This window comes from Pinus tabuliformis, chromosome J, assembly GCF_031772625.1.
Source record: "Pinus tabuliformis cultivar Carrire ecotype Pingquan chromosome J, CPIR1, whole genome shotgun sequence".
Lineage (NCBI taxonomy): Eukaryota > Viridiplantae > Streptophyta > Pinopsida > Pinales > Pinaceae > Pinus > Pinus tabuliformis.
Genome location: NC_142295.1, coordinates 1,068,881,611 through 1,068,894,573, shown reverse-complemented (window position 1 = coordinate 1,068,894,573; position 12,963 = coordinate 1,068,881,611).

Genomic DNA, 12,963 nt, shown 5'->3' with positions numbered 1-12,963 from the left:
AATTCAGAAAGTAAGAACACAAATGACTAAGGACAATCAAGAAAAGTGTCTAGATAAAATCCATAATAACATGAAAGAAGATGTTAGAGTAATTGGATAATGAAAGAAGTAGATGAGTTAGGAGGAAGTTGATAAATAAATTGTTGAGTTAAAGAAAAGGCTCAATGTAACAATGAAACTATTATAAGAGAGTGAGGATGAAGACCATAGATGTGGATCGAGGATGAAGAAGTAGGTTACATGGCTTGTGAAGGAATTAGTTGCAATAAAATTAAGGAAGAAGCTAAGGCACATGATGAGTGCTTGCTTGAAGGAAGAGGAACTCAGAGCACTTGAGTATGAAATGAGAATTCACTATTATGAACTAGAGTGGGGATCATTCCTTAGAGAAGATGAAGATGTCAAAGATGTTTATGGGAGGCCTAGTGAGAGTCTCATGGATAATTGTAAAAGTTCATATCAACATAAGGATGTGATAAAAGTGGTACTGAAAGTGGCTATAGAGCCTTATGTTTTTAAAACTATTAATTTGTGAATGAATGCATGCTTTACAGGTTTTGAAGATGATGTAAAATCATTAGAAATTATAATAAGGAGAGAGAAATACAAAAGATTTTTTTTAGAGGCATTAAAGAAAGACATAATCAAGAGTCTGTCATAGGAATGTAAGAGCTAGAATTATATCACAAAGTAAATCAAAGAGGAACCTTTACATAGTCACAAGTTGTAGTTATTGAAGGACAAGTAAGAAGGGTAAAATTATATTGTTAAGACAACCGAATGGAGGATAAAGAAGAAAAATAACCACATTCATAGTGATGCTGATATATTTCAATGAGCAGATCAAGCTATTGAAAAATTTTCTAAGGAAACTTGAGTTTAAAGAATAATTTATAGATAATTTAAGTATTTAGAAGTACTTCACAAAGAAGAAATGTTTAAAGCATCTATTGAAACAAAAGAGTCTTTTCAATCTAATTGTATATATAAAAATATGAAGGGAATTGAGATAATCAAATAAGGGACAAAATTGTCAAATGAAAATTAAATTTTATTTCGATCAAAGAAAGATAATGATGAAAAAAAAAGAAAATTACAGCATGCAAAATGAGGAATGACAACGTTATATCAGAAGAAGGAAATGTGGATCTTGATGAAGAATTGAAGATGTTAGAAGACTAGCTAGTAAATCCAAGGAAAGAAGAGGATTTCACATGGATTGCGGATTGGAAGCATGAAGAGGGAGAGATGCATGAAACATCTAATCAATTTGAAAATTTTGAAATTAATTAATTATGTGAATATGCAGAGAAAAGATAACAAGAAAGATATTAATCAATAGGTTTCCAAAGATAGACCATAAATCCAAGGGAATATTAATGCATATAAAGAGGCAACAAACTATACATTTGTAGTAAACAATAGTAAAAACAAGCAAGTTGTAATTGCAATCATTCTTATCACTAATGATAGTTTTTAAAAGCCTAATAGACAAAATGTTTACTGTAATGAAATTGTTTTATGTGCAGATAATTTTTTTTCTTTTGAAGATATAAGTGAATCTTTCATTGAACATCCATGGAAGAGGTAGTCAAGTTCCTTAAACATCTTTGGAAAGATGTTTGTTGATAAAGAATATAAACTGAGTAATTATGCGAACAATGAAATGGAAGTTAAAGCCATGAAATCTTTAAAATTTGAAGTGTAATTGCAGATAAGTAGTGAAAATCACATGTATTAGCAAAGGGATAAATGGAAATTGAATTGATGAGTTATGTATGATGATGAAGAAATGGTTTAGGAAAAGTTTCGATGAAGTGAAGAGCATTGTCAATAAGAAAATACAATTAACCGCACAATTTTACATCAACAGAGCAAGTAGAGTACTATAGAATAAAGTATGGAAATGTGGGAAGTGGAGGACAACAACAACAAATGAACAAAAAGAAACAATATAGAGTACAGGGTTAATGAGAAAGATTTCCAAGTGAAATTTCAATGTTATAATATTGTTTGTAAAAAATGTTTATGGTAGAAAAGCAAGTGAACAACAACAAAATAAAGTATGGGATCTAAGAAGAGGAGAAAGCGCAATAGATAAACCTACAATTGAAAAATGTTAGATCATAGGAGGGAGGCTACAATAAAATAAATACAATAGAAGCAATCAGAAGACTCATGAACAAGAGTCCATGAATTATTATACCTTGGGAGTCTGATGCATGAGAATTTCTCAACAAGACCTCTTACCATATTTACCAAAGGGAATGGGTTACCTTAATTTAATTTAAGTAATGGATATAGGAAATTAATTTTCTAAATGAAATAGGGATTGATTTAAAAACTAATGGACTATTTCCTCATCAACATGTAATTATGTAATTCAAGTGAGTTATTGAGGGGGTTAGAGATTTTAGGTTAAAATTCGATATTTTCTATGAATGGGTGTTTTGATCTATCTTTAATGGATCTCCAAAAACCATCATTTAGTGTATAGATAGATTAAGTAAAGAGTAGAAGACATAATAGAGAGGTAGATCGAATTGAGTAAATTGGGAAGGTTGAGTAGAGCCAAAAGGTGACATGGTTGGCAAGAGGAATTTTGGGAGGAATCCATGTATAGAGTGAGGTTTATAAAGAGGAGTTGTGACCAATTTTCATATATGAGTAGTTTATTTATCCCTATGTAATCATAGAAGATTTTATTTGGATTTGGAATAGATGTGTTGATTTAGTTGAATAAGCAATAAATAAACCAACATGACTATATGTGTAAAGCTCGATTATTTTAAGATTGTAATCTTCCATTTCCATAGTGGTAATTACTCTCTATGTGTTGTGAATCGTGTTGTATTAAATGTAAAACTAGTTCGATTTCTTCATTGTTTGTTGCAGAGCGATCAAATGAGACAAAATCCTTTCCGCACATAGTAAAACAGACATTATGGTAATTAATATCAATTGAAGGCTCCATGCAAGGTTTTAATTTCTGGCTCAAATGTAGAGTTTTCAAAAGGCAAGAGTTTTTATATTTGAGGAAAAACCTCGCAACACATAAAACCATTGATACTTTGCTAGTTAAAGAATAACTGCAATAACTGTTCATCAAGTCAAGGTTCCACCCTTGTGTGGTTCCACCACAAGCTTATTGATTTCTAAACAAGTTAGATCTAAGCCCAAGTACATCTAGATCTTAGTAAGTGTGAGGGCATTAGAATCACCCAAATCCCAATTGAAACCATGTCCAAAACATGAGTATAGGGTGGACCCCACAAGAATACTTCAAGGTTCATGCCATAAAGATATCTAGATCAGGACCTATTTGGGATTTACCGAAGTGTGTCACATACAACTGACCCAAATTATTGGATTTCTAGATTAAGGAGTTATATCTTTATCGAAGAAAATACATGTAGGCTGAAGCGATAAATCTAGGCCTAAAGTAATTCAAGAAGTTGATAGGTGACACTCATCTGGATTGTCTAGATATATAGACCACATAATGTAAATGGACATATTAGGTCTTCAAGCCTCCACCCAAGTAATTATAACAACATTCTTCCATATCTCAAATATGATAAATATTTGGGGTTCCAATTTAATATAAATTTGGGGATTGTACTAAGAAATTTGGAAAGAAGAAATGGCAGATTTGGGGGAGTAGATGTATTAGAATCATTTTTGGTATTAGAGAAGGATAAACCGTTTTATTTGAATGACTACAGAGATTTAAAATTATTGCAGCAACATTGGAGAAAAGATATTGGCAAAGTTCTTGGTGGATCAACATTAGAATCCAGAAGAAGAATCCAATGCTAGAAATTAGTGCAAGAATTCTTCTCAATTTGGAGAAGTTAACATCAGTCTAACCATTTCTAACAAAGTTCTATTCATCATTTTTTTCACTCCATTCTTATATGAAATGTAAGAACTTGAAAATTTCCCTCTAATACCCTTAGCTCCGCAACAATTTTGGAATTAATTTGAAGTGAATTTCTCTTCATTATCTGTCCTCAATTTTCTTTTCTTTTCTTTAGTTTCTTTTTCAGTTTGATGTAAGAATACTTAGAATTTTCAAGTGTTTTTAAATTTTCTCTTAAAAAATATAGCCAATTCGTTCGAGTAAAATCAACAATGAGGAAGCCCACAGGGTGTAGAATAAATGGTGATGGGGTGTACTATTAAGGCACTCCATGATGTGAAGGCTACCGGTTTGAAATTCTGTGGGAAACAAAAATAGCCATGTTAAGGGTTAGTGTGGCCCAAGATGAGTGCAACCCCTAAGTGATTTTGATGGCTTAGATGCCCCTGGGTCATGATTTCTCAAGCCAAAGGTTAAGCATGCAATGATCTCAAGACGTAGAACTTAACAAACAAAAAGAATGATTAATGAGAAGTAAAAAAATATTTACGCCCTCCACCATAAGTTTATAGAGGCCCACAAATATCACTGTGAATAAGTTGCACATTGGGTTGTGTTATTTTCTTTCCACGACTAGCCCACGTAGTTAATCGGGGGGTTAGAAGGGGGGCAAAGCCCCCATTCGTTGCGCCAATTGTGTAGCGGGGGAGGTCACAGGGGGTTTGAGGTGTACCCGTAACCCCACTTTATGGGTCTAGGGCAGTGCCCTGGAAAATTTTGGTTTTGGACCCTATGTTAGGTTGGGCGGACCCACCTATGGTTTTGTCCATGATTTTCGCACATGTTTTTTGGACACGATGGTTTTCGGTCCATGGTATTGGATGCTTCGGCATGTATAAATATGTATTGTAACATTGAAAGGAACATAATGAAAAATCAAGCTGGTAGTCCCGATTTTGGGATCCAGGGGAAAATCTCTATGTATATGTGTTTTATGTGTTATGCTCTCACATTGTTTATTTTCTATGTTTTAGAATTCATATGCAGGTAATTTCTGTACGGGGTTAAAACCTACATTTTGGTATCAGAGCAGTTTGGCTTCAACAGGATGCCTTTGTTGCTGAGGGGTTTTGCTCAAGCCTGTGGTAGACCCTGTTCAGTGGGAGATCTGCGAGATCGATTCTAGTGGTGAAAGAAGATGGCGAGCAATGGAAAGATAGAGATCGAGAAATTTAATGGTCAAAGTTTTGAGTTGTGGAAACTCAAGATGGAGGATATGTTGGTGGATAAAGATCAGTGGATCACGGTAGATCTGGGTACTAAACCAAAGGGAGTGTTCGATGAAGAATGGAAGAAGTTAGATTGGAAGGTAAAGAGCACAATACGATTGTGTGTCTTAGATTCAGTATTGCTGAATGTATCAGGGGAAGCTACAACGAAGGCTTTGTGGGATAAGTTAGGGACTTTGTACCAATCTAAGTCTCTGGTGAATAAACTATTCTTGTGGAAAAATTTGTATAACCTGAGGATGAAAGATGGAGACTCGGTGACAGAGCATCTGAATGCATTTAATACGGTGGTAAGTCAGTTAGCATCTGTTGATATTAAAATTTCAGATGAAGATAAGTGCATCAGTTTGTTGTGTTCTCTACTAGATTCGTGGGATAGTCTGGTTATTGCAATAGGTAGTAATGTAACTGCCTTGCAGTTTGATGAAATAGTCTCAGCCTTGCTGACGGAGGATATGAGATGGAAAAATATGGAGAGCCAGAATGGTGATGCCTTGTCTATATGAGGACGGTCTTAGAACAAAAGCAATAATAAGTCATCGAGTGGGAGATCTAAATCTCCAGGAAAACCTATAAAGGTGGTGTGTTGAAAATGCAGAAATGAAGGGCACTACAAAAGGGACTGTAAATCTAAAGCTCTTGATAAAGGAAAGGGATTTGATAATGCTCCTTCTGCAGAGGTGAAAACCACCTCAGATGAAGGTGGGGATGTGTACTTGGCTTCTTCAAGTACACATGTAGATCATGAGGCATGGTTGATTGACTCAGGTGCATCCTTTCACTTCACTCCCCATAGAGAGTGGTTATGCGAGTATGAGAAATATGATGGTGGTGATGTCTTCTTGGGGGATGACAGGAAGGCTAGAATCATTAGTCGTGGAAAATTAAAGTTGAAGCTGTAAGGTGGAAGGGTTAGAACACTTCTGGGTGTTCTACATATTCCTGCGTTAGCCAGAAATCTTATTTCTGTTAGCAAGTTGGATGATGCAGGTGTAAAAACAACATTCGAGAAGGATACCTGTAATATGGTTCAGGGAGCATTGGTATTGATGCGGGGAGTTTGGATTGGAACTCTGTACAAGCTACAAGGTATCATGGTTGTTGATGGGTGCAACAGTTCTTTAGTTCCTGAAAGTGGAGCAGAAAATCTAATGGTCTCTGGAGAGAAGACCATGTTGTGGCATTAAAGGCTTGGAAATATTGGAGATGAAGGCCTTCGAATACTTCGTGGTAAAGGTATGGTAGAAGGTATGAGTAATAGCTCTCTGGATTTTGATTTCTATGAAAATTGTGTATATGGGAAGTAGAATCGTGTGAATTTCTCCTTTGGTGGTAAGAGGGCGAAATAGATATTAGAGCTTGTGCACAGTGATGTGTTTGGACTTGTGAAGGTTCCATCACTGGGTAAGTCTGTGTACTATGTATCATTTATAGATGACTTCTAAAGGAATACATGGATATATTTCCTTAAGAAGAAATCTGAAGTCTTTGACATGTTTAAAGAATTTAAGGCTCTCATGGAAAATTAGACAGAGAAGAAGATAAAGGTGTTGATGACAGATAATGGTGGAGAGTTTTGCAGCAAGGAATTTGAAGAATTTTGTAAAAGTGTGGTATAGCACGACAGAAGACTACTCCATATACAACTCAGCAAAATGGAGTTGCAGAAAGAATGAACAAGACGTTGATGGAAAGGGCAAGAAGCATGCTCAGTGGTGCCGGGTTAGGACAGGAATTCTGGGCAAAGGCAGTGGATACTGCATGTTGCCTGATCAATAGGCCACTTCATCAGCATTGGAGGATAAGACACCACAAGAGGTATGGACTGGTAAGAAACCCTCTCTTTCACATCTGAGGGTATTTGGATGTGATGCATATGTACATGTTCCAAAGGAGAAACGAACCAAGTTGGCTAGTAAATCTGAAAAGTGCATCTTTATTGGGTATATGGATGGTTTAAAGGGTTATAAGCTTTGGAACCCAGTAACAAGGAAGGTTGTGTACAACCGAGATGTGGTGTTCAAAGATGTGAAAGATGTTGTTAAACATGAAGTCCAACCAAAGGAACCTGAGAAGACAAAGTTCGAGCTAAAGGAGGAAGAATCAAACTCTACAGCAGAGGTGGAATCAGAAGATGAAGAGCCACAAACTCCGGCTGTGAGAAGATTAGTTCGAGAAAGAAGGCAGCTAGAAAGGTATAGTCCATCTGTTTTTTGTTCAAATCTTGCTTTATCTATTACAGATGATGATCTCAGAACTGTGAAGCAAGCAGTAGATTCAGAGGATGGAAAACTCTAGAAAGAGGCCATGGCTGATGAAATGGCATCTTTTCACAAAAATGAGGCTTGGGATTTGGTGGAGTTGCCGGCTGGAAGGAAACCCATTGGCAGAAAATGGGTGTTCAAGAAGAAGATAAATGTAGAAGGAAAAGTGGCGAAATACAAAGCTCGGTTGGTAGCAAAAGGTTATTCCTAGGTGCCGGGAATTGATTTTGGTGATATTTTTTCTCCTATTGTGAAGGTAACTTATATTAGATTACTTTTATCTGTTGTTTCTACTTTTGATTTTGAGGTAGAACAGATGGATGTGAAGAAAACATTTCTTCACAGGGATCTGTAAGAGGAGATCTACATGAAGCAACCTGAAGGCTTTCCAGCGAAGGGTAAGAAAGAACTAGTATGCAAGTTAAAGAAGTCTCTGTATGGGTTGAAACAGTCACCAAGGATGTGGTATCATAAATTTGATACATTTATACGGGGACTTGGCTTCACCAGAAGCAAAGCAGATTACTGTGTGTATTTTAAATTAATTGGTGACCATGTTATTTATCTGGTCTTGTATGTGGATGATATGTTGCTGGTTGGAAATGACAAAGAAATTATCCAGGATTTGAAGACCCAATTGTCCTCCAAATTCGACATGAAAGATCTTGGTACTGCAAACTATATTTTTGGCATGGAAATTAAAAGAGATCGGGCAAAGAGGAAGCTCTGGTTAAACCAGAGGAAGTATGTCGAGATAATACTGTAGAGGTTTAATATGCAGGATAGTAAACTGGTGAAGGTTCCTATTCCTGTAGGTGTGAGGTTATCTGCTGAACAGTGTCCCAAGACACAAGAAGTGGAAGAGGACATGTCCTGTATTCCATATGTAGGTGCAGTTGGTAGCTTGATGTATGCAATGGTCTATACTAGACCAGACATTGCACATGAAGTGGGAGTATTGAGCAGGTTTATATCAAAACCAAGGAAGGAGCATTGGACAGCAGCGAAGTGAGTTTTCAGGTATCTGCGTGGCACTAGTGATTATGGTTTGTGCTACCAAGGAAGATGAAGATTGGAAAGAATGTTGGATATTTTTGGCTTTGTTGATGCAGACTGGGCTAGAGATCTAGATCGGAGAAGATATACAAGTGGGTATGTGTTTAACCTATTTGGAGGTGCAGTTAGTTGGATGAGTAAGAAACAATCTATAGTGGCACTATCAACTATAGAGGTAGAATACATGGCAGCCACTCATGCAAGCAAGGAAGTAGTTTGGTTGCAGAGATTGTGTTCAAGTATGGGGTTAGTACAGGGAGCTATAAGGATATACTGTGAGAGCCAAAGTGCAATTTTCTTGGCAAAGAACCCCACATATCATTCAAAGACAAAGCACATTGATGTTCAGTATCACTTTGTGAGGGATATGTAGAAATACAAAAGGGTGTTGCTGGTAAAGGTGGACACTTTGAAGAATACTGTAGATGCATTGGCAAAATCTGTGAGCTCTGAGAAGTTCTCTTGGTGTAAAGAGACAATGGGCATTTCAGGGCTGGAAAAATGACTAAGCTCTCTTGTGGCCTCCTGTGGAAATAAAACAACAAGTGGGAGAATGTTGGGTTGTGTTATATTCTTTCCACGACTAGCCCACGTAGTTAACCGAGGGGTTAGAAGGGAGGCAGAGACCCCATTCATTGCGGAAATTGTGTAGTAGGGGGGGGGGGGGGGGGGTTATAGGGGGTTTGAGGTGTACCCGTAACCCCACTTTATGGGGTCCGGGGCAGCACCCTAGAAAATTTTGGTTTTGGACCCTATGTTAGGTTGGGCGGACCCACCTATGGTTTTGTGCATGATTTTCGCACATGTTTTTTGGACACGATGGTTTTTGGTCCATGGTTTTGGACGCGATGGTTTTGGGTCCATGGTATTGGATTCTTCGGCATGTATAAATATGTATTGTAACATTGAGAGGAACATAATGAAAAATCAAGTTGGTAGTCTCGGTTTTGGGATCCAGGGGAAAATCTCTGTGTATATGTGTTTTATGTGTTATGCTCTCGCATTGTTTATTTTCTATGTTTTAGAATTCGTATGCAGGTAATTTCTATACGGGGTTAAAACCTACATTGCAAACATATTTTTCCTCACCATGGTCCTATAGGAAATGACTATTGATTTTGTTTCCCATAAATGGAATCTTCACACTTTGCATTTTCTATTTTAAACATTGGTAATCCTTTAGACATACCTTATTTCTATAGTTAAGAGAGATTGTTAATGTTTAAATTCCCATGTTGTACATTCCATAATTTGATGGCTGAAATAAATGAACTTACTGATCCTACAAAATCTTGCTTCCTAGGAATGACATTCCCTTTCATATTGAAAATTTTATCATGTTCATATCCTATCACAATTGTTTCCAAATTCCATTTTTTTGGAGTTGATTTTAACTAATCCATCCTCTATGACAATTTTATGTCCTACTCATTGAATCATTATTAAGGACAACGCATTCTTTTTGAATTTTTCTACATACCAAACATTTGAAATAATTTTCTATCTTGTTCTTAGGAGAAAAAATTTCACAGTCCCTTTCTTCATGGTGTGTGTGTTGTATCGTCAACCAACAATGTTGAATTTAGTCTACACTCTTGAAATGTCCAAAATAAGTCTCTTCTAAAGGTCATGTGTTGAGTGGCCTTTGTATCTTGTATCCATTCTGTAACACCCCACCCCACACTTACCCACTTTTACAAATTACCAGGGTAAACAAGAGCTAAGTGTTACTATGCATGCCCCAATGTCTAAGATCCAATTATGGAAGTGGGGTCCACTTGTCCAAAACTTATTGCAACACCCACGTGTTGACAAGGTTAATCCTCTCTGTAGACAGAGATGATCCCTCTAGCCAAATGAGTGGGTCTAGCAACTAAAGGGATAATCAACTAGACATCTTCCTAGACTTATGATTGGAAAATAGAACAAGAGAGAAGGCCTACCTTTCTCTGATGCTAATCCGATTTCCTTTGTTGAGATACTCGAGCTGCTTGTGTCAAGCTCTTGTTCCTGCTTCTTTCAGTGCTTATGTACATACACAAACAACCAAGAGAAAAATCATGCCAAAACCAATAGAAAATCCAATAATGATCTATTTAGACGATCAAGGAATGCCAAACCAATACATACATGAACATATATATTTTGGGAAGATGAACCAGCAGTTGTATTATTATTTAAAGAATAAAAGGGAAGCTTACAACCATGGCCTTGATGTTGAAATGTTCTCCTTGAGTGGTGATCCAAGTCTAAGCCAATAAACTCTCCAACACTCCTTCTCCAAGTCTAATGAATAACCTCTAAGCACAAACTCAGCATAGGGGTGAAAATGGACATTGATCAACCATTTGGGAATGGTAGAGGGGAAATTTATAGGCTGGGAGAGGGAGTTATGCCTCCTCCAAAGATAGGATTAGGCCCACATATTAAGGAGGTAGCTCATAGGGATGAGACCAAGAGGTCAAATTAGGAATATTTGACATCATCTATGTGAAACCACCTCTAGCTCGCCGATTTGGAAGCTTCCAGATCACGAAGCTTCTCATCCTATTTGGGAAAAATTCCTTTTTGATACCATCGTGGGTATGAAAGAGAATAGAGTGATGCCATCACTGGCTTAATAAGGTGTAACTGGCAATCATCGTGGTTTTGAGCTTCATAAGGGCGATGATCTTCATTTTAGGGTTTCATGAGCCATTTCTTTAGGGAAAGCTCTAAATATTTTCCAAGAAAAGTTAAAGGAGGGATCTAAGTTGTATACATTGATGAGTATACTATATAATGATCATGTTTCGGGCACTTCAGGGTATGTCATAGGGAAGTGCAGGAGGCGTGACAAAATACTATGTAATAGATGCCCCTAAAGCATGAAGGCAAAACGAGGAGCAATGGCTGAAATGATTTATGAGCTTTTGACAAGGATGAGGACACACACTATCAGGAGACCTACAAATCAAGGACACATATACATATACATATTTGAGATTAAGACATGAATCCATGGCATGGACACAACCATCCGGATGATGAAGACTATATAAAAATATCCATGGTATGGGAACAACCATCCAAATAACAAGGATCAGTATAAATATTAAGTCTCATGGTATGGTCATAGCCATTCATATAATAGAAACATGTGTACAATCATGAATAACATAAAACTCCATGCAACTTGAGCCATAACAGACAGGACTCAGGGTCTTGCACTCCATCTTGACCTGATCAATGTACGAATCCCAGCATGCGAATAAATGTGTTGAAGTTGAACATGATAGAAAACCACTTGATTATCGACCAATGATGTGGACCATTAACAAGTATGGGAGAAACTACCAATAACGACAATGACCCTTAAGGTACAACAATACAATCCATGAATGTGATAATGAAGTTGAGGTTGAACACTTGTGGAATCACTCGATCAAAAGCCAATAATGAAGACCTGTTGTCGGATGTGAAGAACTGACCATTAAGGCATGCCAGCTCTAAGGTACTGAAAGGGAGTTCCTAAGTCATCTTCCTGGATAGTGAGATGAAGTCGACAGGAAGTGACCTGTCGAATCAGGGCAATTGTGAATCCCCCATCATAGACACGGAACAAGGAATAAAGTGGAATGATATTCAAGACTGTAGCAATGAATCAAACAATGTATAGGTAAATAACTATAGATTGGACTTCTCTTGAACATATTGGCGACACGACTTCGAAGTGTGGCAGCATCTGACTCAACATGGGACTAAAGGTCATGATGACAGTGTGGAATAGTCAAATGAGAGGAAAGATGGATCACCCAAACCCAAGAGGACAAGTGACTAAGTGAGGATATCCCAAACCTGACACGAGAGTAGAAGAGTGTCATGTTCAAGAGCGACATGCTGCCTATACAAAGGATGTCTCATCTTCAATTTCTCCCACTATTTCTAGCGAGTACCCCAATTATTTTTATCACAAGCTTGAAGGGGATAGCATATGCTTATTATGTAAGTTCATTCTTCGAATGAATCCATCCTAGTAAGTTTTACGAGCCCTAGGAAGTAGAATCTCGGTCCCGTCATGGTGGTGAGTCTTTCATCACAAAATTTTAACGAGCCCAACGTAAGAATAACTCAGCATATTTTTCATGTTTAGAGAGTTTGAAAAAGAAACTAAAATGAAAACTCCATCATGTCCCTTTTCGTAATTTTCTCCTCGAACCCAAAAAGGTAGAAAACAATATCCGAGGGAACCTCTTGACCATGTCGACCAAGGTGTAACTTTTTTGTAAATAGTCAGTCTCAGCTTGAAAAAGGGGTAAACATATACTGAGGTGATGTCGATTCATTTACTTTAACGAGTTCGAAATGACAAGTACTCGAAAATCTTTTCAATTTTCGAGAGTCAGAAAAGAGCTGAAAGATGACTCCAGGGGGGTTCCTTTTTTATTTATTTAATTAGTCTAAAAAAGAGATAAAATAAAACTCCTAGAACCGATAAATAATGATCACTGTT